This window comes from Octopus bimaculoides, chromosome 19 (genome assembly GCF_046866305.1).
Source record: "Octopus bimaculoides isolate indiv1 chromosome 19, ASM4686630v1, whole genome shotgun sequence".
In the NCBI taxonomy this organism is placed as follows: Eukaryota; Metazoa; Mollusca; class Cephalopoda; order Octopoda; family Octopodidae; genus Octopus; species Octopus bimaculoides.
The window spans coordinates 21853623-21877712 of record NC_142946.1 but is presented as its reverse complement, the minus strand read 5'-3'; the positions used below and the strand labels follow the sequence as shown (position 1 = coordinate 21877712).

The window sequence follows — 24090 nt, the reverse complement described above, 5'->3', positions numbered from 1 at the left end:
TATAATATTTATGTGTGTGTATATATATATATATATATATATATATATATATATATATATATATAAATATACGTTGTTTTATGTTCTCGTAGTCTATTTCAGTCATTAGACTGCGGCCATGCTGGGGCACTGGTTTGAAAAGTTTAGTCAGACAAATTGACCCCAGTATTTACTTTTTGTAAAACACCTGGTAGTTATTTATTTAGTCTCTTTTTGCTAAACTGCTAAGTTACACGGACATAAACAAACCAACACCCATTATCAAGCAATGGTGGGGGGGGGGTAAACATAAACATGAGCACACACACACATGTACACACACACACACAAACACACACGCACATATGCATTCACACAGACAAACAGATACATACATATATAAATATATATATATATATATATATATATATATACACACACACACACAACAGGCTTCTTTCAGTTTCTGTTTACCAAATTCACTCACAAGGTTTTGATCAGCCCGGGGCTGTAGTAGAAGACACTTGCGCAAGGTGCTATGCAGTTGAACTAAACCCAGAACCATGTGGTTGGGAAGCAAACTTCTTACCACATAACCATGCACATGGCATCTATTGCTAACTAAGATACAAAAGAACCCTATCAGCAAATATGTACAACACTATTGTCATAGTGTTGAACACTAAACATATCAAAGCAGTGACAGGAACAAAAATCAATCATAAAAAGTCAGTGGACCCACAGTTTTGCACCTAGAGTGGCAAGTCTATGCTGTGCAACAGCATCGTAGGATACTTGATGGATGGGCTGGTTAAATAGTTTAGTGTCTAGTTTGGATGAGACCTCCAGGTGGAGAAGAACTGGAATGAGGAAGTTTGTAAGGTAACCAATCTCACATATTGCCTCCATCATATATTATGACTTGACCAGTGTGCCTTGTACCAGTTCCACTGGTCAAGTGCTCTATTTGCTGTCATCGTCTGCTAAGTAAAGAATTAGGCATGGCCTGGTTGATGGTGTGCAGATATGCATTGAGGCTACATGATATCTCCAGCAGTTTCTTGACAGTGAACAGGTGTGGTAGTTGTTTATCACACAGATCATCTCTTTGACAGAGCTGCAGTTCTGGATCAAGCAAAGACCAAGACAAAGTGCTTGGCATCTGGAATATTATCAGGTATTTACAACCCTTTACCAGTTGGGCAATGCAATCAGTGCAAGTTCCACCATGGCAAGGGTTAATAGCAGACAGGAACAATGAGAATTCCCAGGATGACTCTGGATGTCAACAAAAATCAACTTACTAGTCTGTTCTGGAAGACTTTCAGACTGGGACAACTTCCAGAAATCCCTAGTCTAACAATCTACAAAGGGACACTGCTGGTTCAAGATAAACTCTACATGCTCAGAAGTGTCATCAGCTGAGCCTGTCCAAGATGCACACAGAACAATGAAGTTTCTGCCTAAGTATTGCTAACTCATGGAGTTATGTCGAACACCTGCTGTCAGATGTAGGATGGGTCCAGCAATCAACTGAGTCCATTGTGAAGACTGTCCAGCCACTTTTATTTTGCTGGGAAGAACAGGTAGTATTTATGTGTCTAGTAGCCTTAGTGAAAGAAGTAGTGTAATGGACCAAATATGAAGGGCTGATGCAATTGACTTACCTCCTCCCCCAAAATTGCTGGCCTAGTGCCAAAATTTGAAACCACTATTATTATTATTATTATTATTATTATTTATTATCATTTACAAAAGTCAGTGTTTGCAACATGATGTGAAACAGGGAAATCAATTTCATTTACAAGCCCAAAAGAAGATAGATTAATTATAAAAGTAAGTAAATGAAAAAATGAAGAGAACTCACAGAATTATCTTCTCGAACACTGGAAATGGAATCGAATGTTTCTTTTATTTCTTCTTCTGATACTTCATAAACAAATGTTTCAAAATTACATCTAAAATATTTACAAAAATAAAAATAAGAAAACGTTTGTCAAATGATCCTCGTTTTGAAAGATTCGTTTGGAAACATGTATAACTATTAAACATCACCTATAACATTTTATAATACATGGCATCAAAGCAAAGCTGACTCTTGCTGATTATGCTAGCAAAGTATCTAATAGATTTTCATACAAAGAATAAGAGGTATTACCATTTGTTTGTATGTTTAAATCTTAAGAATGTACAAAAACATCTGATACCTAACCCTAATTGAAAGTTAAAAATACATGATTAGAAGTTTAAAATAAATGCAGTGAAGTAGAATAAGAAAATAGACATGAAATTCAAAACATTTTGTCTTTACAACGGGTAATGAATATAAAAGCAGATGTGAACATGATAAATTACTTGAGATCAAAAAATTGCTCTTCTGAAAATTCCATTCTCTCAGGTAGTAATAATGGATCCATTATTGGAATCATCCACAAATGGTTTAGAAATGTTGAGATGCCAGGCAAATTTAGAAGATATTCTTTGAAAGGTGTGCAGGAAAGTACTTCTTCTAAGTACAATTGGTATTCTATGAAAAGAGAAAAAAAAATAAATATTGACTCTATGATAATAACTTGCTATTTTAAAGTCTTCTAAATGAAAATCTTCCCTCAAAATTCCATATTAATTTATGCTTCAAACAGCTTAATAATGACAAAGTTATTTTAATGAATTCTTCATTATTTTAAAAATTAATTGAAACAAAGGCATTGAATTTTAATAGAAATATGGTAATGAAAGGATTAGAAAAAAATATCTTTTTGTTACAAAAACTGTTAAGTAATTAATAAATAATTGTATATCTAAAAAGAAAATTTGTATCTTATCTTTTACTTGTTTCAGCCATTAAACTGTGGCCATGCTGGGACAATACCTTGAAGGGTTTTAGTTGAACAAATCAACTCCAGTACTTTTTTTAAGCCTAGTATTATTCTATCAGTCTTTTTGCCAAACTGCTAAGTTACAGGGACATAAGCAAACCAACACCTGTTGTTAAGCAGCTGTATAGTGGGGGAGAAACACAAGCATAAAGACATGCAAAGATATACACAAAGACACACACAAATGGTGTATATATACACACACACACACAGACAGACTTTCAGATTCTGTCTACCAAATCCACTCACAAGACTTTGGTCAGCCAAGAGTTATAATAAGCTATAGTAAAATAAACCTGCCCTAGGTGTTACACAGTGGAACTGAACCCATAACCATGTGGTTGGGAAGCAAATTCCTTACCCAACAGCCACACCTGTCCTATAAGGTATTCATCCCTGGTGGGACTCAAACTCACAGGCTCTGAATTAGAAGTCCAGCGTGCTATCGACTGAACTACAGGAAGAATGGAAATTTATATTTCATTATTTGTGTTTATGTCTATTTAGGCAAACTACCTACTCTTCTGCTCCCAGTTACATGACAGCAGAAAAAACAAGAAAAAAGAGAAAATGCTTTAGTGCTAAAGTATATAACAGGAAATCATACGAACCTTTGTTAACTGATGCTTTCATCTCAAACTGGCTTTTTATAACTTCTTTTTCAAGATCTTGTGTTTCACATAAATCAAAAGGAGATACTTGTGGAATACATATGATTTCATTGGAACTTGTTGAACTACAGGAGTTGTAAATTATATCAGTAGCATGTATTGAAGGCTCTGTACTGCTGAAACATAGTCGTTGTCATTATTACAACAGTGAATGGACAAGAACAGTAAAGCACTAAACTAAATGTCTTATAGTTTTTAGCTGTAACCTTCTACATCTGATTTTCAAATCCCACCGATCTATATAACAGTTCTTCTATCTAGAATTGATAAAATAAGTAGTAGTATTGAGCTAAAGTCCAAATAGATTTATGGCTTTGTCTCAGTACTGAAAATCATTATTATCATTATCATTATTATTATTATACTTTACTTCTCATCCATCTTTATGTTCTGAGTTCAAATTCTGCTGCAGTTGACTTTGCCTTTCATCCTTTCAGGGTTGATAAAATAAGTACCAGTTGAGCACTGGGGTTGATGCAATCATCTTACCCCCTGCTGGCCTTGAGCCAAAATCTGAAACCATTATTATTATTACTAAAATTATTATTATTATTATTGGTGAGCTGGCAGAATTGTTAGTACACTGGGCGAAATCCTTAGTGGCATGTCATCTGTATGGGTGCCTTTTATGTGGCACCAGCACTCATGAGCTCATAAGATTAGCAGAGTTCAGCTGGAGAGGGATGCAGGGGACAGGCCTGTATGCAAGAACACCCATGCTTTTACTCAGCTTCACATGTCTTTTCAAGCACAGAAAACCACCAGGAGTTTCAGTCCTGGTCATCTCCTCTGTGAGTAAAAGTACAGAATGCTTCACGAATTTGTGTCATCCTTGTGAAGGGGCCATGCTAATCTCTGTATTGTTCCAATTTTAGTATACGTACTGCCATATATATGTATGACATGCTTTTTCTTTTTTCTGTCTACCAAATTCCCCTCACATGGTTTTAGTCAAATCAAGGTGATAATGGAAAATATTTACCCCAGGTACCACACAGTAGGGTTGAACCTGGAATTGCATAGAAAACTTCCCAGTCATGCAGCCACAACTCAGTTCTTTTATATGTTACTTTTTCATTGTAATGTTAATAATGCTAATTAAAAAAAAAAAAAAAAACTGGAATCTTTTTCTTTTTTATTAGTCAAAGGAAGGAGAGGTTGTGTTCTTGATTCTGAAGACCTTCGTAAATTTGTGGGTTCAATTGATGCAGTTGATATTCAGCTTGAACTTCTGTACATTGATCAAGAAAGAGATGGTTATTTTCAGTCTATATCACTTTCGCTTTTATTTAAATCTATTTATATTTTTACATTGATTAAATCTAAAGTCTAAGTACATGTATGGTAATACAATTCCTACTGTCATTTAACCCCTGATCAGTTTAATAGAGCAAACTTGAGACTGAATATCCTTTATCTTTTTCAAGCTTATCAAGGACTACATTATTCAATTTGTTCTTTTTTTTTTACTTGAGATGATAGCATGTCTATGACGGAGATTTGGTTGCTTTGCTAATAGGTCAAGCAATACTGTATAAATTTCCTGAGTTTTTTCTATTTTTTATTTTGGTGACAGTTGCAGTAGCATAAATATGGATAAAGCATTCAATAGTATCTGATAAATGAAGGAAAAATATTTTTTTATTGTCAATAAAGGGAAGCTTTCACTCAAAATAAAGAAATATGATATTTCTGGCATAATGTTTCTTTACAATGCTTAGTTACTTCAGCAAATAAGCTCTTGGCTTATCTTGCAAATTATCACATTCATTTAGACATCTATATAATTTATTTACATATTATATTTCTTTATTGGTATCAAGAGGAAACAGAGGTCTTTCTTATTAATATTATTTAACTTTTTTTTTCTTTTTTTTAGTTGTCCATTTTATTTCCCTTCAAGGTTTATGCCTTTATCATTCAAGAAACAGTTGATTGGGATAATATCATCCTCATCACCATCATTTGGCATCTGCTTTCCATGCTGGTATGGGCTGGACAGTTTGACTGGAACTGGCAAGCCAGAGAGCTGCACTAACTTCCAGTCTGATCTGGCGTGGTTTCTATGGTTGGATGCCCTTCCTAACACCAACCACTCCAAGAGTGTAATGGGTGCTTTGAATGTGCCAACCGGCACAGATGCTTTTACGTACCAGTCATGTGGCACCAGCATCAGCCATGACTACAATTTCACTTGGCTTGACAAGTTTTCTCAAGCACAGCATATCACCAATCACTTGTTATCAACTATATAAAAACTAAAACATTGATAATTATTTTTATATTTTAGGAAGTTGTTGAGATGGCCAAGGTTAGCCCTGATCAACCAGACCTACAATCAAAAAGCATTCTAGCTGAGATGATCACATCCTTTTTTCCAGGTATAACATATTTAGGACTACATTATTCAATATGTCCTTCCACTTCATAAGACTGCAGGTGTGACAGGGAGAATATTATGATATTATTTTTAGCAGAGTGAGCAGCTGTACTAATGCTCTTTTCTAGGCTCATATTTTTAGAAATTTATGAAGACTAATAGATGTAAGGTGAATAATTGCTTAACTCTGAATAGAAAGGAGTAAGTAGGTAGGTTTGTTAATAGCTAAACACACCTGTGCATTATAAAACTGAAGAAAAAATCCTTCATAGTGGAATGATTTTTCAGAGAAGAATTTAAGATGATATTGAAATAATCAATATAGGTGCAAATGTGGCTGTGTGGTAAGAAGTTTGCTTCCCAACCACATAGCTCCAGGTTCACTTCCACTGCATGGCACTTTTGGCAAGTTTCCTATAGCCCTGAGTCAACCAAAGCCTTGTAAGTGGATTTGATAGATGGAAACTGAAAGAAACCCATTGAGTCTACTACATATGTAACAGATATACATACATATGTATGTATATCTATGCATTTATCTTTGTGTTTGTGTTTGTCCCCTGTTATCAGTTGACAACCACTGTTGGCTTGTTTATGCCTGGTAACTTAGTGGTTTGGCATAAGAGATTGATAGAGTAAGTACCAGGCTTAAAAACTTAAGTATTGGAGTCGACTTGTTCAACTAAAACCCTTCAAGGTTGTGACCCAGAATAGCTGCAGTCCAAAGACTGAAACAAGTAAAAGATAAAAGATATAGTTTTTTCCAAATTGTTGCTGAATCTTCTGCACCTTTACCAAATAGGTCTCCACCAATTTTTGCAGAAGCTTTCAACTTCATAATTCTTTTTTTCCCCACTCCATGTGTCTCTTCACTGCTTCTTCTCCACTCCACCTATCTCATCATCTCATTTATTGTGGCCGAGTGCCAAAACTTCTCTGATCGTTCTAAATTAAGGCAACCACTTCTCACAATATTCCTTCCTTTACCCTCAAACTATGTGCTCTACAGAGAGTTTCATTCCTCATTAGACTCTCTCTCTCTCTTTTCAGAGATCTACCATAATGGACTGCATCATGTTCTAGAGTCTGCTTTGGCATGGTTTCTACAGCTGGATTCCCTTTCTAACGTCAACCACTTTACAGTGTGTATTGGGTGCTTTTCTTATATCATTGGCACTAATGAGGTTGCTATGCAGCTTACAAGCCTACAAAACCTAAGGGGAAGGATTTTATACTAGCAGATGTGGGTTAAGGTATGACAGAAAGGAGCAGGGGCAGAGTAGAATCTTGTTGTAAGGGAGTTACAGGGCTACTCACATTTAACCCTTTAACATTCAAACCAGCCATATCAAGCAAAAATATTTAAATATTTAATTTTAAATATCTGAAACTGGCCAGATCCGGCCTCTCACCTCAACCCTACAATGTCATTCTAAAACTAAACAGTTGCATCATAGAAGTCTCTAAACCTCAAGATAATGCATGATTAATTCAGAACAATATAAATAAACCAACATTATATTTGACAGAGTAATCTGAATACTGAAGGGTTAAAAGAGTTGGGAATGAGCCAATAGTAGCTGAAAAGAAATCAATAAATTGTGATGAGGTGTCCAGATGACACCGCAAGGCAAAAGGTGAACAGAAGTGAGTGGGATAGAGAAACAAGAAGTAGGTGGGGGTTTGCAAACATATATGGTGGGGAAGAGATGGAAGGAAATGGAAAAGGGGAGGTACGCAACATCTGTAAGGATTGAGCTGGGTTGGGTTGAAGGGTGGCTGTGGGGGTGGGAATTGCCAATGGTGCCTGAATTGAGGAAGTAGAGAGATGTAAGAAGAGAAGAGCAACAGGATAGCAATGACGAAACAGTTGACATGGGGAGGAGAAGAGAGAGATGACATGTTTGGATAAGGTAAAGGAAAGCAGGAAAGAGAGAGAGAGAGAGAGAGAGAGAGAGACAAGCGTAGGTGCATGAGGACAGAAACTGATGGCCCAGTGAGGGGATGGGAGAGATAATATTATGTATACTCACACACACATACACACACATGCATGATTTCAATTAATATTTGTATCAATAATTTTCAAAGTATACTTACAAATTTAATTGTTCCAGGTGATTATTTAAAGTATCATTTCTTAAAAAATTTAAATTTCTCTGAATGTCTCCATTAATATTCATGTCAGAATATAATTCTAGAGGTAGGAAGCCTAAACATTAAACAAAAGCAACAATTTGTGAATAAAGAAACTAAATATTTTTTTTAATATTAAAGCATGTGTGCTGTATTTTGAGATAGAATATATGACTATGGAGAGCAAGAGAAATTTATTCACAAATGCACACACACACAGGTATGTATGTACATACATATATACATAAATACATACATATATATGTATGTACATACATATATACATAAATGCATACATATATACATGATGACAGTGATTAAATATGTGTGTGTGTGTGAAACTGGAAGGATATATTATCCAAGCGGATACCCTCAGTTAACCTCACTCACCTCACTCACACAAACACATGCATGCACTCAGACACACATGCAGAGACACACACACACACACATACACACACCTGTCAACTAATTTCACTCACAACTCTAACATAGAACATCCATTAGCTGACAATGTTCTCACAGTGAGACCAAACCCACTCCATGATGTCATCTATAATGATAAAAGCGAAATTCTGTCTGTCTGGGACCCCTGTATCTCAGTCTACACTTGCTCTATATAGACATATGTCTTTTAGGAATCAGGATGATCCCAAAATTGAAAATCTGCTCTTCATTTAGTTCTTGAACATCCAGCATTGGAATCTGATTTAAAAGCATTTGGGTTGCTATTTTTAGCAGGTAAAACTTGGCTGATTCATACCACCTCGGTTGACATTTGTCAGATGGGGGTCAGAGATCAAGGGGGAGATAAATGATATTCACTTAATTAATTTTACATCAAGTTAAGAACTTTGAACAAATTGGCCAACAGTTGGGATTCCACTTGGGACTGGAACAATATAATGATTGCATTATAGAGTTAATTCTCATCTGTCCTTAACCTCTGATCAAGCACCACCAGGATATATAATCATTATATACATACTATAGTCATGCTATTTGGCTCTCATCAGTTTTGGGCTGCAGACCCAATTAGCCCTCCATAGAAGCTAGCTTAAAAATCTGCACAGAGTGCGACTTTTAAACTCATGTATAATAAATGATAAAAGCAGAGTTACAGTAATCATTAAGAAGTTTAAGATAGAGATGAATGTCTGTTAGTGATCAATTCTCAACTATCTCTCTTATCTTTACTACTAAGGTCATTACAAATAAGTTCAGGAACATATACTTATGAGAGTGTCAACATGCAAATGATGTTGTTCTCATTACAGAATTCATTTAAAACCTAAAAGTCAAAAATCTGATCAAAATGGAGTTATAAACTTTGCTGATGTTGTGATAGAAAGGAGCATTTTTGTTGTTTAAACCATCACTTGTTAGGTTTGTAAGTAGAATAGTGATTGAGTGTGGTGTTCTAAATCTGTTCTGTGGTTTAGAGAAGTGGGGGTGCTGGTTAGTAATGTCAAAGATCAGACTTTTCTAAAACATTTGAGGGAGTACAGAGGAAAGTATGGATCTACATGATACTACTGCACTTGGTTTTCAGAATTGTTATTTTCCTTCAGTTTTCAGACTTTAGTAACTTAGGCAAATGTAATGTGAACAGATGATGCATGGTGGCAGAAGAGCTTCCTTGACTTAATAACATAGTACATAGAGTAATTAAAACTTGGTATAAATAAGCTAAGCAAGACATAAGAAATGTAGTCTTCTCAAACAGATTAACATATGATACACATATATGTGTATGTTATCTTAGGAAATCAGTCTAACCCATGCCATTATGCTAAGGTAGGTATTAAATCCTAAATAATTACGTTAATGATAAACCATACATTTTAGTACATAAAATCAGTATTTATAATAATACTTGATGTAAAATAACTTTAATTACCTTCTTTCCATGGTTCCCGTATCTCATGTGTTAAAGGTATGCCTTTGTGAGGATAGAAACTAACTTCTTCAAGATGGTGAGGAATAGGCAATAATGAGATACTAAAAAACACAGACTGTTTTTCTTGTGCCTATAGGATGATAAAAACAACTGAAATTCCTCAGTTTATTAAACTTCTCTATTATACTGAGTGAAACAATTTTTGTTTGTGGGTAGCAATTGTTATTTCCACTTTGCTTACCCCTAGAAAGTAAGAAAAAGGGCTAATATTTCCTTCAAACTTTGCTTTTGTTACATTTATTCAACTTAAAATCTGTAATTGAAACAAATTCATTTTATGGGACTCAATAAACAAACTATTTGACTATTTCAGTATTTACATCCACAAAACATTTTGATCAGTTTAAACTCTGACCATTAAGATTATTATTACTGGATGTGCACAAGCAGGGGTGGACTGAGAGTAATAAGGGCCCTCGAGCATAACTGTTTACCTGGCCCCTTAGCATTGATATCAGTAGAGTTAACATGTAGGGTGTGGGCCTCTCTGAGTTCTGGACCCTAGGGCAGTACCCGATTGACCAATGGCTCACTCCACCCCTGTACACAAGATACAAATGTGAACTAAGAATCAAAATTACTAAACTAATAGTAACACCATTCTTATCCACTACGGCATTGATGCAAGCAATTAGAATACAGTGCAGATGCAAATATCAAATAATTTTTCATCATTACAGATAAGTTTGAGAAATGATAGTCTTATTAATAACAACTCATTTAAAATATTTGGACAAATTTATAGAACTTTTTCCCCCAATTATTTCATTTACAATAGATGATGGCACAAATATAACTATTTTAAAGAGTGTGACAGAATAAAAAGAAAGATGTAAAATGCAAAACTTAAAATCAAAATACAATATCAAGGTATGCAGTATATAAATACTTATATTACTTGATTTCTCTGGTGGTCACTACATTACCTAAATATAACATTTACAAAAACAATATTTTAATTATAATATCCTCAAGAACTTTTATAATTTGCTTTGATTATTAACTATCCAGTATTCAGTCAAATCATAATGCTGTAAATATTTCTTTCCTTAAATAGTATAATATATTGTTGGGAGGTGACTCTCGTTAGAAAATAAGCTTCTGAGAAATTTATATAACTAACTGTACTGGCCACAGTTTGTCTTATCAGATTCCATATTTGCTTCATAGTTGGTAATAGGGCACGCTGCCAGCTGCAAAAATAATTGCTCTGACAATATGCAAATGCCTAAATCTTTAAAATAATGTCCTGTTCATAAAGAAAAAGGACACAAAACAAAAATATAAGAAACACAAAATATTGAAGATTATGAGGTAAGTTTCCTTCAATATTGATCAATTGAGAAAGTGTGCTTGTTTTCATTTAAAACATATTGTCTAAATATATCAAAACCTAAGACCTCAATACATGATTCAGCAGGATGTTTCAGATTAAACAATAAACTGTTTTGAAAGTATAAGATTTCAAATTAAACCCATACAAATATCTATTTCATTTGAGTGTTTCATATTCTGAAAAACAAGCAATTACTCCTTCTTCAATAAAAATCAATAAATTATTGTTAAGAACTTAATTTGAGTTTCACTATCGCCTACAGTTGTAATGTAAAGAGCAATCACATCTAAGATATTTTTCACTTCTTTCATGATATATGAACAATAATTATAAATTATTTAGATTAATTTATTAGAAAAAAAAATTTACTTACATGTTGAAAATAATCAATTCCTAAGAATTGAGGCATAATAGTTGTCAGTCAGAAAATAGTAAGTACAATTATCATAAAATGTCAGTTCATTAGCAGGTCTTTCAAATCGATTGCTAGTTTTCAACACATGTTCAAGTCTAGAATTCAAAAGAATTGTATAATTATGATTCCCAGGCTTTTTCAAAATTTGAAAATTATAATATTTTACATGTTAAAAATTAAGTAGATCAGGAGCATTAAAAATAAAGACTTTTTAAAAAATTATTTTACTTTAGCTCAAAGAAAATTTTCGACTTAGATAACTGAAAAAATATTTCTATAATAGTTTTTATTTATTCTAATTTAAAAAATTCATTTTGCTTGCATTGTCATCATCATTGACATTTTAACATCTGTTTTTAATATTCAAATGGTTAGATCAGGGGTTTTCAAACTTTTTGACTTGCGGACCCCTTTATATTTCAGGCTTTACCTTAGGGACCCCCTTATAAACGCTTATGAAATTTACACATAATTATTTGCTTAAAATAACATATATTTTTACATTTATTTATTTAACAGTATTTAACAAATAGGTTTATTGTCAATTAAAAGATTTCGATTAAAAAACATATATAAAATCAAATTGCCCATAAAAAGTATTTGCTGTCCATGGACCCCCTGTCTTGTCCTTGCGGACCCCCTGTGGTCCGCGGACCACAGTTTGAAAACCCATGGCTTAGATAGGAATTCATGTAGCAAGTAACTACTTGCTCTGGCTACATGTAATGTCCTGTGAATCCCATGATCCTACATGTTTCCCACATCTTCCTTTCCTAGAGATACTTACCACTGATATTGCTCACTACCATGTTACACATTAACCTTTCATCCATTTGCATCTCATGTTGATATCATCACTGGTAACTCACCAACACACTATGAATAATGTGTTTCATCTCTGACAGCTTTCTTGGCTCACTTATGCTTTGTCTTTTTCATTCATGTTAAAATTTCCCTTCCAGCATGCCATTTCTCTCCATCTTCCACAAACCTTCATTCAGTGCTTATGTCCCACCATTCTGTAACATTACACTTTTCTCACATTCTTCATAATACCTTGTCTTTTACTTGAAAAGAGACAACTTTCATTACAAATAGAAACAACAGTTCCAAGCACTTCAACCTCTCTTACTCAGGCAATATTTTCACCACAACTACTTCAAGCACTAATTAGATAATCTTCAAAACAGAAATTATAAATGTTTTATAAACCATCTGAGGAGTTCAGGGACACATTTTTATTTGTAGTTCTACAGCTGACTACCTACTGTGCATCTAACACATCTGAAGTCCTGTTTTACTGCCAGCTTGACAGAGAGCCCATAGCATCTGTTGAACATCCTTATTTTCACTGAGTGTTTAGTATTGAGTTCCTACCTATTCCTTTCCTACATATAAAGCAATTGTACTATGAAAACCAGAAGAGTTCAGGAAACAGAAACCCAATGAAAACCTGGATACTCATTATATACTTCATTGAACTAGCTCCCAAACCTAACTTTGCTACAGTCACCCTCATATATGACCTGCAAGGCTCTGATAGAGCATTCATCTTTATTTAGTTTCTTTAGTGCTGAAATGACTTGAGAGTGCAAAAGGCCTTCTGTAGATCTATAAATGCAAAGTAGTGTAGTTTGTTCTCAAATTAAAGTTTCTTTTGTTGTTGTTGTATGTCTAGAAAATGGCATCTGCAACATAACACAATACTGAATTCAATTTTATACATGCAAATTTCATATATGTGAAAAATGCAAGCAAAAATTACTAAAGCTCTCTCGGCAAATTTAAAGACTTGGCCCGTCAGAGGTCTCCGTAATTGCAGGTCTTCTTTTACTTATTTCAATCATTGGACTGCAGTCATGCTGGAGCACTGCCTTAAAGAGTTTTAGTCATACAGATCACACCCCACCACTAGTATTTACTTTTTAAATTTGTTTCTTATTCCATCAGTCTGCATTGATGAACAGCGAAGTTACAGGGATGTAAATGACCCAATACCAAGTAATGGGGGAGGGGTGCAAACACAGATACAAAGATAAACATGAACACACACACATAGATATATACAATGAGCCTCCTCACAGTTTTCACTGACCAAATCCACTCACAAGGCATAGGTTGGACTGGGGCTATGGAGCCATGCAGTGAAATCACATGGTTGCAGAGTGAACTTCTTAACCGCACACTGCTTCCAAGACTCATATGGTTATTGACACAATATGAGATTCCAATGACAAGGGTGGAAAGGAAGGTAAATAAATACCACCGAAGGTGGTTAGGTGTTCCTGAAGCTTCACTTCAATAAGCATAACAACTAGACAGCTACAACTCACCCTGTAATCCATAGTGGAAGAATTCAAAGTCACAAAATGTAAAGTTGTAATGATGTACAGGAACTTGCAGGATGAGCTTGTCAGACATGTAGGTATTACAATAAGGTCCAGGCGAAAGTGGGTAGCTAGTACCACAGTCCCTGTGGCTGAAGGCATGCTGGAGCTACATAACATCATTGGAGTTACATGCAGAGGTCACATGTAGGGTTTCAGTTCTTTCCGTTTCCAACAATGGAAGAAGGCAGACATCAGGGAAAGGAGGGCCATGATCCAGGCAGAAGTATAGAACCAGGAGGAAGAAAGAAGGTCAAGAGCTGTGGAGCTGATATCTCAGGATGCCTGGACTAAATGGGACCTCCCTAAGAAGATCACATGAACAGACCTGTGGAAACTGGAACCTTTCTGCATCTCACTCCTGCTGCAGATGGTATATGACACACTCCCAACACCAACAAACCTGCATGGGTGAAGATTGAGGGAAGACCAGCTGTGTAGACTTTACGTAGAAAGGGGCAAGCTGGCACACACCTTGCCAGGGTGCAGAATAGCACTTTTTCAAAGAAGATATAAGTGGCACCATGGTAGAGTGCTTGCAACACTTGCTTACATCTTGAAGCAGGAGTGGATCAAGAAACATCATTGTGAAGTTCAATGAATTCATGAAAAAGGAGAGAGGCCAATCATAGGTTATGAAAGTGGGCCTAGGAGAGAGACTGCAGTTTCCCCAAATTATCCATACAACACTGAGGCCAGATGTGGTTCTATGGGGAAAACGGCAGCTGAAACAGTTGTCATGTCTCAAACAGCTTACAAGGATGCTGCCATAAGCAAAACACAAGTTTACGAGTGGTTTTCACGCTTTAGGAATGGGTATTAGTTGCTTGAAGACCAACCCCATTCAAGGTAACTGTTGACCTCCTGAATCAATGAAAACATCACAAAAATTCATGAACTGATCTTGGAGGACTGTTGCTGAACAATTGAAGACCTTGTTGATATGACTACTGTGTCCTGGAGCTCCTGCCAATGAATTTTGAGTCAAGAATTGTGAATGAAAAAAGTTGCAGCAAAATTTGTGCCTCACTTGCTCACAGAAGATCAAAAGCATTCACAACTGAATGCATGTCATGAACTGAAAGAATAGTTGGAAGTTGATCTAGACCTTTCTTCGAAGGTCATCACTGGTGGCAAAAGCTGGTGCTATGGCTACAACCTGGAAACGAAATAGCAATCAAGTTAATGGAAGCATTCAATGTTACCACGCCCCAAAAAAGCATGTCAAGTGTAGTCCAATGTCAAGATGATGATGATCTGTTTCATCGATGCAAAAAAAATTGTCCAGTGATAAAGTGGAGTGGGATGGTTTCATCACGACAATGCGCCTGTGCCCACCGCCTTGAGTGCGAGACAGTTTTTGACCAAGAATGGCATGACCCCCCCCCCCCCCCCCAATTACCCCCCTCCTTATTCACTCGGTCTTGCTCCCTGCGACATTTTTTGTTCCCTCGAATGAAAAAAGCCCTTAATGGAAAAACGTTTCGCAGATGTGGAAGAGAAGAAGAAAAAAAACGACAGACGTTAAATGGCACAGGACTGCTTCAAACAGTGGAAAACGCGTCTGGACCGATGCATTGCTTCAAATGGAGAATACTTTGAAGGCGGTAAAAGTATAAACATAGGGGTAGTTTATCCTGTTCAGGCTATATTTTTGGCTACTTCCATCATGCCACACGAGGGGCATATTTTTTAGGTATTTAAAAGTCTATGTCTCTTAAGCCAATTAATACTATCTGCTGTTGCGGCGGTGGCGATGGCAATATCGCGGTGATTAATTCCATTAACACTGCGATATGCAGAAGTCATAGTAAAAATCCGAAAGTGAAAAACCTTCAACTAAATTTTTCACGTGTTGATTTCAAAGTGAAGAACTTTGACTTACGCGCAGTGGTGGGGCTGATGGGTGTATGTGATTTGTTTTTAAAAACAAATAATGAATAATGCAAAAATATATTTATTTATAAAGTTTAAACTCAACATGGAATGAAATATATTTATTTATAAAGTTTAAACTCAATATGGAATGAAATATATTTATTTATAAACTTTAAACTGAACTTCATTTGTTTAAATTCTACGGAAACAAGCGAAGTTGGGCGAGTGAAAGATAGACAGAGGCAGACAGACAGACAGACAGATAGCTCCGGCCAGTCAGGCAGACAGACAGAAAGATAGCTCCGGCCAGTCAGGCAGACAGACAGAAAGATAGCTCCGGCCAGTCAGTAGCCAAAGAATCAACTCAAACCAGCAGTAACGTTCCTTGTCAGATTTTTCTACTTTCACTTCTGACAGCTAATACCATGACAGTGCGATTGAGAATTTAAAATCACTTCTTTAAAATCACATCTCAACGCTTCTAAAAGCAAACTTCATTTGTTTGTTTACGTTTATCGTAATTTGAATTTAATATAAAACTAAGTGAATAAAATAATATTGCAAAATTCCGGTTTCTTCTGGGTCCCCCCTTGTATATACACACGACGTATTCCATCCATTAAATCCTTCTCACAGGGTTTTGATTAGCCCAGGAGCATAGTAGATGACACTTGCCCAAGATATCATGCTGTAGGACTGAAACGTAACCATGTGGTTGGGAAGCAAACTTATTACACAGCCATTCCTAACTTTTAACGATTTATTCTTTATAAAAGAAACAAACTTGCTTGGCTTTGAGAATGTTTGTTTGCGTGTGTGCGCAAGCGAATGAGTGTGTCTGCGTATGTGTGTATAAATATGTATGAATGTGTGTATAAATATGTATGAATATGTGTGTATATGAATGTATGTGGGCTAATGTTGCTATCGTCTGCTAAAAATATTTCAGAAATGGAAGACATTTGAAATTCCAAATACGCATGTATCACGTACGTTCCTGCCCATTTATGGTATAAAATAAAATTAGATATAATTCAAAGAGTAACCATAACAATAACAAACAATATATCATTATATTTTCTATTTGTAGATTAGGAGAAAAAGTAAGAAGCTCACTTCATCCGTTAGCTCGATTTTATTTCCTCGTAACTTTCAGAAAAAATTCATGCTTTTGATAAAATTTTGATAAAATTTTGCTCAAATTGCGAAATGGAATTTAATGTAAAACAAAAAAAAAATGGTAAGCACACACACATAAGGAGACTCACGTCAAATATTCTTTTCAAAATTTCAACTTTCATTTTGTAAATATTTGTGGTCAGTATTTTTTTTTTTTTTTTCAAATAAAATCTCTAAATTCCAATATAATCTGAAAAGTATCAGTAAAAAATTTCACCAAAAAGTATCCATTCTTAAAAAAGTTATGTAGTAACAAAGTCGGGAGGGGGAACACACTTTTGTAGGTATGCACACATAAATAGAATATTTTGTAGGTATGCCCCACATAAATAGGATATTTTGTAGGTATGCCCACATAAATAGAATATTTTGTAGGTATGCCCACTTTTGTAGGTATGCCCACATAAATAGGATATTTTGTAGGTATGCCTACTTTTGTAGGTATGCCCACATAAATAGGATAAAATCAAATGTAGTGTAATTTAAAAATTTATCATTATAATAGGAAACAATATATCATTATATTTTCTACTTGTAGACTGAAAAATATCAAAGGGGTGACTCACTCTCTGTTAGATATAACAGAGTAATTTACCTCAAATTACAATCGTGCTGTCATTAAAAACAAAGGAAGAAGACATTGGATAATGATCATAGATCAGTCAATGGTAAACTGTGGTCCGAGGAACTTTCTGAATGCCACGCCTAACAAAATATTTTCTTGGATTTTTATAGTAGTGTGGCTCGCTAGATGATGAAGCATGTCCCATCCCATGCGACCCGCTTCTCGAATAAGGTTGCCTATGTCTGTTCGAGATATACAAGATGATGTGGTCAGGGCTGGAACGCCTTTGATCAATAAACCTGCTCGATCAGAACTGGTCAAGAAATAACAATAACAACAAGCCATAGATTTAAACCTATTTTGATTATTTGCCAGTTTATTTTGCCCAGATTTTCTATTAAACGTTTTTATGTCTTTCCTCTTTAAAACATTGCGAATATCAGAGAGAAAAAAATAAAATCATCTTTTAAATCTTGATTTCTTTTAAACTTAACATTATGGGATCATTTATCATCGCATCTAACTTTTGTCTTTCATGTGTGCTGTCTTTCAAGAATCCATAATGAAATAATTAGTAAAATTGGTGAAACATTATTATCTGAAAATCATGCAGCGAAACGAAAATAAAAAGGCAATCAGTGTATAAATGTTATTGAGATCGTTCGCCAACATTCTCGGATCATTAATAATTTACATAAATGCTCAAACCTGGTTCGCTATTGTTAGAAAGATGCCACTTGTTTACATCGTCTGCTTTTTGAAACACGCACGCACATGTACGCACACGCACACGCACACGCACACTCGCGCGCGCAAACACATTCATACGCATTCACGCATCTTCTGTAACTAGTTTCTGTCTTTGCACTGCGGCAATGCTGGAGCACCGACATGATGAGTTAAATCAAACAAATCGCCTCGAGTACTCTTAATTTTTTTAGCTGATACTTTTTCTATCAGTCTCTTTTAGCCGAACTGCTAAGTTACGGAGTTGTAAACAAACCTATACCTGTTGCTAAGCAGTGGTTGCTGGACAAAACACGCGCACACACACGTACTCCCATTGTCTTTCATGTCCATGAGCAAGTTGAACAGAGAAACACTCAAACACACATTCACACACACACTCACACATGCACACAAACATACATATGCATATACATACATAAATACAAATACACCCTTTATATTTTCAAAAATTACTTATGTTTATGCATTTTTTGTGTATGTATGTGTGTAGGTATGTATGTATATTTGTGTATGTAAGTATATTTATGCATGTGTTTATGAGCATGCATGCATATTTGTGTATGTGAGAGCTGAAAAGATATTAAAGTAATGTAAAATTTTTGCAGAAATTGCTGAATAGTTTCATTTTGGTGATACAATCTCCTAAGTATAGCCATATATATATATATCAAGTCATTAAGAATGAAATGTCTGACTTTGAACTGAAAGTTTATTTTACTTAAAGTTTATTTTACTTTTGAGAGAAAAGTTGGGTATAAGAGGAATCAACTGTAGCATGCAAGAGAGAAGACCACATTGGTTTGGACATGTGATGTGTATGAATGAGGACAGCTGCATAAAGAAGTGCTGATCACTGAAAGTGGATGGTACCCACAGAAGAGGGAGACCCAAGAAGACATGGGATGAAGTGGTAAGGACCGATTTCAGGATGTTGGGCTTCACAGAGGAAATGGTACTGGACTGAGATGTCTGGCGATATGAAGTTCTAGAGACCTGCCCACATCAGCGAAACTGAATTCTAGAAGCATTGTGTGTCCCACCCACACTTAACAAGAAAATTTCTCACACACTCTACCACAACAAACCAAACTATGTCTCTACATCTCTTCTCTTCCTCACATTTCCCCTTTGTGCACTATGCTTACCTCCCACTCCCCAATCCTGTCCTCTTGGTCTAGTGCCACGGTATCATTGCTCTCCGCTAGCCCCTGAACTCTGTCTTCCACCCACCTGACCTGTGTGCTCAACCCACATGTAACAAGAAAACTTTTCACTCACCCTACCCCAACAGACCAATCTACATCTCCCCATTTGTTCTCTTCCTTACATTTTCTCCTTCATACACTATGCCTAGCTCTCACTCTCCAATCCTGTTCCTCAGTATCATTGCTATTCAGTAGCCCCTAGACTATATATACCCAAGTTTTCACCACTCACTTACCCCTTGACACTCTTTAATCACACCACACTTCCTTTGCAATATCCTGCCACTTATATTATGGCATTCGAACCTCAAGGGTATGCCCTGGCACTTGCCACCATCTATATCTCTCTTTTCCTTTACTCAAGCATCCCATTTATATTCCGATCCCCATCCCTTGTGAGTATGCCTAACATTTTGCCACCATCTCCATCCTGCTGTCTCCCACTCTCTCTCTCCTTCTCCTGGACTTCCCTCAGGTTGGGTAACCATGTATTTCTTTTGTGGTAGCACACCTGTTTCTGTCTTCATTCCTGATCTCATTCTCTCTCCAGCCAGGTAACCTTGTACTTCCTCCACAGTAAGACACCTGTTTCTGTCTCTCTGTCTCACTATAACCATTCATCATCTGACACAAGATCAACTTCTCCAATGTCCCCCTCCTCTCTTGAAAGTTTTTTTTTTTTAGCCTTGCAAGTATTTGGTGACCCTGTCAATGCAGGTGTCACTTAAAAGCACCCAGTCCACACTGTAAAGTGGTTGGTGTTTAGAATTGACCTCACCTGTGCTTGTGCCACACAAAAAGCACTAAGTCCACTCTGCTGAGTGATTGTTGTTAGGAAGGGCATCCAGCTGTAAAAATTCTGCCGAAACAGTCACAGAAGTCTGGTACAGGCTTCTGCCCAGCCATCTCTTGTGGAACCGTCCCACCCATGATAGCATGGAAGGTAGATGTTAAACGATGATAATGATGATGATCGTAACAAAAAGCAATGCAATTAATCAAAGTATGCACCTAAATTATCAACACAATTTTGCCATTTTATCGGTTGCTTATTTATGCCGGCAGCGAAGAATTCTGGAGAGCAAGAGGTGATGAAATCACAAAAGGCTGTTTTTGCATCTTCTTCAAATTTTCAATTTTTTCCTTGCAAAAAGTTGTCTAATGCTTGGAAAATGTGATAGTCAGTTGGTGCAAATCAGGTGAATAAGGTAGATGACAGAGTACTTTCAAGTTCAGTTCCTGTAACTTGAGTAGCATTGTTTGTGTAACACGTGGTCAAGCATTGTCTCACAAGAAAATTGGTCTGCCTCTATTGACCAATCTCAGTTGTTTAATTGTAAGTTCATTTATCATTTCATCTATTTGGTTGATGTACACATTCGTTGCAACTGATTTACCAGGTCTCATGAAGCTGTAGAAGATGACACCAGTGTTGGATCACCAAACAGACACCATTAGCTTTTTTTGGTGAATATTCTTTTTTGGATTGTATTTTGGCGCTTTGTTTCTATCCAGCCACTGTGCAGAATACTTGCTATTGTTGAAAAGAATCCATTTTTCCTCACACGTAACAATACAATGTGAAAATGGTTTGTTTTTATGTCGTGACAGCAAAGAACAAGTTTCAAGATGACATGTTATTTCATGCTTGTTCAGTTCATGTGGTACCCACCTGTACAGCTTCTTTACCTTGCCAATTTGTTTCAGATGGTCCAATACAGTTGGAATTGAAAGATCAAACCTTGTTGCTCACTCATGTGTAGTTTGAAATGTATCCACTTCCACTAGTTTCCAGCTCATCATTATTCACTTTGGTCTCAGGTCTACCACGGGGCTGATTTTCAAGAGTAAAGTCACAAGGCTGGAATTTCTGAAACCATCGACGTACAGTGCACTCATTTGCCACATCTTCACCAAACACCTCATTGATGCTTTGAGCTGTCTGGGATGCATTGGTTCCAGGACGGAACTCATATTCATAAACAACACAAATTTTTTATCTATCCATGGATTCACAAAAATTGATTAACAAGAGAAAACTCACTATATAATCAGATGCCATGCATTGCATTTTGAAAAAGTGAGGATGTAACTCTTCAATGTTGTAAAAGAAAGAATTGTCAGGATAAAACATTAGAGTTAATGACTATCAAACTTGGTATTTAAGAAAATCGAACATTTCATTCTTGACGATCTGATACATGTATATATGTATGTATGTATGTATTCTTTTATTCTTTTACTTGTTTCAGTAATTTAACTGCGGCCATGCTGGAGCATAGCCTTTAGTCGAACAAATTGACACCAGGACTTATTTTTTTAAAGCCTAGTACTTATTCTATCAGACTGTTTTGCCAAACCGCTAAGTTATAGGTATGTAAACACACTGACATTGGTTGTCAAGCGATGATGTGGGGACAAACACACACACACACACACACACATGACAGGCTTCTTTCAGTTTCTGTCTACCAAATCCACTCGCAAGGCTTTGGTCAGCCCAAGGCTATAGTAGCAGACCATGTGGTTAAGAAGCAAGCTTCTTTTCACACAGCCGTGCCAACAACTGTACACACACACACACACACACATATACACACTTTGTTTTTGTATCTGGTTTGCAAGATTCCTTATGTGAATTCATGTGTTGAAACAATTTTTGTTGTGTCTGGGAGAGGCATTGTGCCTTAATATAGCACATTTCCATTCATTCATTTATTTATTCCTTCTATTTATTCCAGAAAGCTTTTTCGTCACTGCATATAGTTTTATTGAAGCTGAATAACTTCTCACAAAGTGTTTTTTCAGCTTCAATATATTTTACTCAAGCTTGGGCATTCAAGTACTATATTATTCACCTTATGAACACAATGCTTCCACCTGGTTCAGGAATCACAATGATGATCTTCTGAGCAACACCTAAACCACTAAGCCACACATCTTCACAATATCACTAAATCCAAATTAATGTTCCCCTTATAGGGTTTCAGAATAAGCATGCACTGCCACCACCGCCGCCACCACCACCACCACCACCGCCGCCACCACCACCACCATCACCTCCACCACCACCACCACCGCCACCACCACCACCACCATACAAATTTTATGCAGTGAAGAATAAAATTCTATGAACATCTCTTTTCATGAAATTTCAACTTAATTTTTTTTTTTTTATGGCTGTTAAGCTCTTACTTTCTTTGTTTTGGAATATGTAACTAATTGTATCTTTTTCATTTTGCACTTATTTTCAAATTCTAAACATAGGTGGTTAAAAACTTCTAGATTTAATCTCCATTTCAAACTCTGCAACTGGCTGTAATTTTATGATTTGTTTTTTTTTTTTCTGAATAACATGTGTACTTTGAATGTAGACAATAATTCTGAAAATAATAGATAAATAAATAAATAAAATAAAATCACAAATCAATTTTCCATGACACATTATTGCTAGCTCTGAAGCTCCATCATTCTTTTGATGCAAGCACTTAATTTTGTGACAGATGTCTATAATTAAAAGGATTTTTGTTAGAATCAACAATCGTATTTTTTTGTTAGGTCACAAGTCATCAATTTATAATTGTTCATATTTGATTGGCAAATTTTAAGCAGATCATAAAATTTGTCACATATTCAATCTGTCAATAATTTTTTAACTCTTGTCTTGATTCCAAATTTACTCATCATTTACCTTTAAAAAAGCAAAAACAAATAAAATTGACAGACCTCTCTTATAGAAATAAATCTAAAATATCAGTTCTCTGACATTTTTCAATCATCTCAACATTTATTCAATATGTAAGATATCACATATCTACTCTGGGATGTATGGAAGCGCAATGGCCCAGTGGTTAGGGCAGCGGACTCACGGTCATAGGATCGCGGTTTTGATTCCCAGACCGGGCGTTGTGAGTGTTTATTGAGCGAAAACACCTAAAGCTCCATGAGGCTCTGGCAGGGGATGGTGGCGAACCCTGCTGTACTCTTTCACCACAACTTTCTCTCACTCTTACTTCCTGTTTCTGTTGTGCCTGTAATTCAAAGGGCCAGCCTTGTCACGCTGAATATCCCCCGAAAACTACGTTAGGGGTACATGTGTCTGTGGAGTGCTCAGCCACTTGCATGTTAATTTCACAAGCAGACTGTTCTGTTGATTGGATCAACTGGAACCCTTGTGTTGAGGGATTAAAAGGCATCAACATTACAAATAGTATTAGGCCTAACAAGATGCCCATTCTAATACCATCATCTGGTTTGTGGATACCTTTAGCAGAGTTTATCATGTTGCAAGCACTTTCATTAGGCTTTTGGTTTGAAAATAACATGGTGTCTTCACGCATATCTCCCAACTGCATTTTCCTTTATGTTTT

The 24090-nt window shown here is 36.0% G+C and overlaps 1 non-coding gene across 1 annotated transcript; it reads right to left on the bottom strand.

Annotated features, from left to right (window-relative positions):
• Positions 1-4326: 4326 nt before the first annotated feature.
• On the bottom strand, positions 4327-4429 carry LOC128250186 (U6 spliceosomal RNA). Its single transcript, XR_016237460.1, has one exon. It is a non-coding gene; the product is annotated as a U6 spliceosomal RNA (small nuclear RNA).
• Positions 4430-24090: the final 19661 nt, after the last annotated feature.